The sequence below is a fragment of the Polyodon spathula genome, unplaced genomic scaffold, assembly GCF_017654505.1.
Source record: "Polyodon spathula isolate WHYD16114869_AA unplaced genomic scaffold, ASM1765450v1 scaffolds_2290, whole genome shotgun sequence".
NCBI lineage: Eukaryota > Metazoa > Chordata > Actinopteri > Acipenseriformes > Polyodontidae > Polyodon > Polyodon spathula.
Window position 1 is genome coordinate 1 of NW_024473764.1, and position 3,327 is coordinate 3,327.

Sequence of the window (3,327 nt, forward strand, 5' to 3'; positions counted from 1 at the left end):
AACATTGTAAACTTTATTAACTTTGAAAATAAATAAATTGATGGGAACGAGTATCCCGACCCTGCTATTTAGCATCCCAGAGACAAGACTGCATCTTGCGTACTGGGCAACAGTCTGGAGCAGTGGTTTTCAAACTTTTTAGGGCCCGTACCACTTTCTAAAAAATCTAGTCTACTGTGTCCCCCCATCTCAGATAGGGGATTTTCTAATTACTAGGCTTAAGTACTTACTGATGATAACTATATATATATATATATATATATATATATATATATATATATATATATATATATATATATATATATATATTATTACTTCTTTATTTAGTGCTTACCTATCAATGTGATGGATTTGCTGCTTTTATCACAGATTTCAGTAAAACTACAACCTTGATAACTAAACAATGCAGCCCCTAGACAAGGGTATGTTATTCTGTATTTTAAAATAAACAAATAGGACTTCAAGTTACAAAAAAAAATTAAGTGAGTCGTTAAAAAAATAAAAATAAACAGGACTGGATTTTCTGGCTCAGAAGCACAGGGAAGGAGGAGGGGCTAGAGTTCAGCCAAGTACTGTTCATGGAACACTGCTGTTAAAATAATTTAAATAAAATACAATTAAAACTAAACATGCTATGTAAAATTATTTCAAAATCCAGACCAGTAAGTGGCCAAACGAGTCCCAAAACAGGTTATACTTTTGAAAACAAAACTAGGGTTCTAATTTAAAACAAAATCAGAAAGCAATTCTCCACAAAAAGTCTTGCATTTCTTCCAGCAAATGCAGAAGTGAAGCTGGCTGAGGTGGTAATCTCGATCAAAAACTATCACAATGTGAATCCAAAGGGATCTTCTATCTTCATACGGTACAAATTGAAGGATTAAATGAAGAGCTAGGATTATCATGTTTGCTGTGCTATAATGCGCAAGCATACTTTTCTTTCATAAGGGCTTAAAATAAATGATAGAGCTTTGAGATGATGTCTGTTACTAGCAGATTGTTTAGAAATATACTCAATTATTACTGTTCTGTCTGAAATATATCTGTAACATAATATAATATAATATATAACTGTAATGCGTTTGTGGTTTTTTGATTAAGTTAATTTGCTAACAGACTGTTTTGATTTGTTTCTAACTGTGTAGAGATCACTCTGTTTGCCATATATTTTCTTTCTGTAAGAGAAGTGTCCTTGTGATCCCAAATAGAAAGCGACGAAACAGGTCGCCCTCCTTAATATAAACTGAAAAAGAATAAGTACAAGCACCCCCAGGTGATTTACTGCAGCCTCAGGCATTGCAGGTTCAGGAGTGTAGTGCAGTGTTTAGAAAGCTGGTTTTTGTAAGTCAGGATGGCTGAGTGGTTTAAGGTGCTGCGTTCAGGTTGCAGTCTCTCTGGAGGCGTGGGTTTGAATCACACTCCTGATAAATCAGTTTTGTTCATTTATTTCTTAAAACATCCACTGAATGCTTGGTAATTTGAATGCTTGTAATTATGCCTTTCCATTACTTTGAATGTGTCATTGTTCAGTTTAACATGTGTGTGTGTGTGTGTGTGTGTGTGTGTGTGTGTGTGTGTGTGTGTGTGTGTGTGTGTGTGTGTGTGTGTGTGTGTGTGTGTGTGGCCAGTTAGCTCAGTTGGTTAGAGCGTGGTGCTTGTAATGTGAAGGTTGTGGGTTCGATCCCTGTATGGGCCATGACTTCACTTCTTTAAATAAACCACATAAGGTACCACAATTAACATTACTTAAAAAAAAATGAACTAAAGCAATATCAAGTACAACCAGTAATATCTGTGATGTTTGTGGCACTAGAAATAAATTAGTAGGAAGGAAGTTGATTTTATCTGTTCCTATTAAAATTGGAAGCTTCACAGCATCAACATTGGTTCTTTTCTTTCAACTAGATGAGAGCAGAGTCTGTGAGACGGTCAAAAATTGCCAGCAATGACTATATTTCAAGTCACCACAGCGGGGTATTGGTTAAAGTTTTCAATTAGCAATAATCACGCCTCGGACAAACCTCATGGGCTATGATACTGCCACTGCGCAAAGCTGCTGAACAAGCAATAAGAAAATGCTACCCACTACAGCAAATACATTGGACTTGCCTGTGGGCAAGTTTCTTCTAATAATACAGTGAAGTTAAATGAAGCCTCGAACGCAGAGGTTTTTATTATTGACACTGCAGTTGCTGTTGAGCTCTCTAAAGATCTTGAGGAGCAGCTCTGTGAGAAAGGAAAAGCATTCACCCTAAACCGAACCCTAACCCTGACAATCAAATGAGTTACCAAAACGAAGAGTGTTGTATAAAGCACAGACTGCAGTGCTATTTTAAGAGTGCAGAACCCTTGGTGACTGTGATAGTTCAGTCACATGATTGAGCACTTACCAGCAATCCATCGTTTTTTGGAAACTGAGGCGTTGGTGGTATAGTGGTGAGCATAGCTGCCTTCCAAGCAGTTGACCCGGGTTCGATTCCCGGCCAACGCAATTGGTTTTTTTGAATGCGTCCGTTTTTTCTTTTAAGATTGGAATAAAGCGTAATACATTCCACAAATACTTTGACTTACACCCGCAATTTGTTTCTTTGTTCAAACTGGTGAATACTTTTAAAAGCATCACTTTTAGAGTTTCACTGTGAGTTAATGATCTGTGAAGTGTTAATAGTCAGTACATTAAGTCTCATTAAACGAAGGTGTTCATTTGGGATCATGCATTGATAATGCGCTGTCGGGAAAACTGCGAATATGGATGGTAAGCGTGAGTTGTATGATTAATCACATTCTAAGGGGTGATATCGTCCTATTGTTAGTCCTGCCACAGAAAAAAAAAAAAAAAAAAAAAAAAAAAAAACTGGCGTTGAAATTGCATGCGCTGCAAAATCAAACATTTAAAATTAAACCACCATCTGATAGAACATCATACTGTGAGTCGGATTGTTTTAGACTACACATGAGTGCACGAAAAAACCAAACACGTGTTACCAAAATAATCATTGCTGTACGATGTACAGCAACTCTAAAATGAATGGTTTTATACTCTCTTATGTCAGATTTCTGTTGAAGTTGTAAGCATTTAATTCGCAGTTTACACAAAGACTGCAGTCCTGATTTAACCACTGCGCAATCCGAGCCCTACGTGACTGTGATATTTCAGTCATGTGATTGAGCGCGTACCGGCAATGACTCATTGGAAACGTGTAATACAAAATATATTAATAAATATGCATGCATTAGCCTACACACATGTAAAGAAACAAAAAAAAATACAAGACAGTGTTTCGTTGTTTTGCAAAGGGCTGCATGCAATGTCTGCTCAGAGGAGCA

The 3,327-nt window shown here is 36.8% G+C and overlaps 2 non-coding genes across 2 annotated transcripts; one reads left to right on the top strand and one right to left on the bottom strand.

Annotated features, from left to right (window-relative positions):
* Positions 1-1,916: 1,916 nt before the first annotated feature.
* LOC121310581 lies at positions 1,917-2,055 on the bottom strand. The gene has a single exon (XR_005948883.1). It is a non-coding gene; the product is annotated as a U4 spliceosomal RNA (small nuclear RNA).
* A 364-nt stretch (positions 2,056-2,419) lies between these two features.
* trnag-ucc lies at positions 2,420-2,491 on the top strand. Its single transcript has one exon. It is a non-coding gene; the product is annotated as a tRNA-Gly (tRNA).
* Positions 2,492-3,327: the final 836 nt, after the last annotated feature.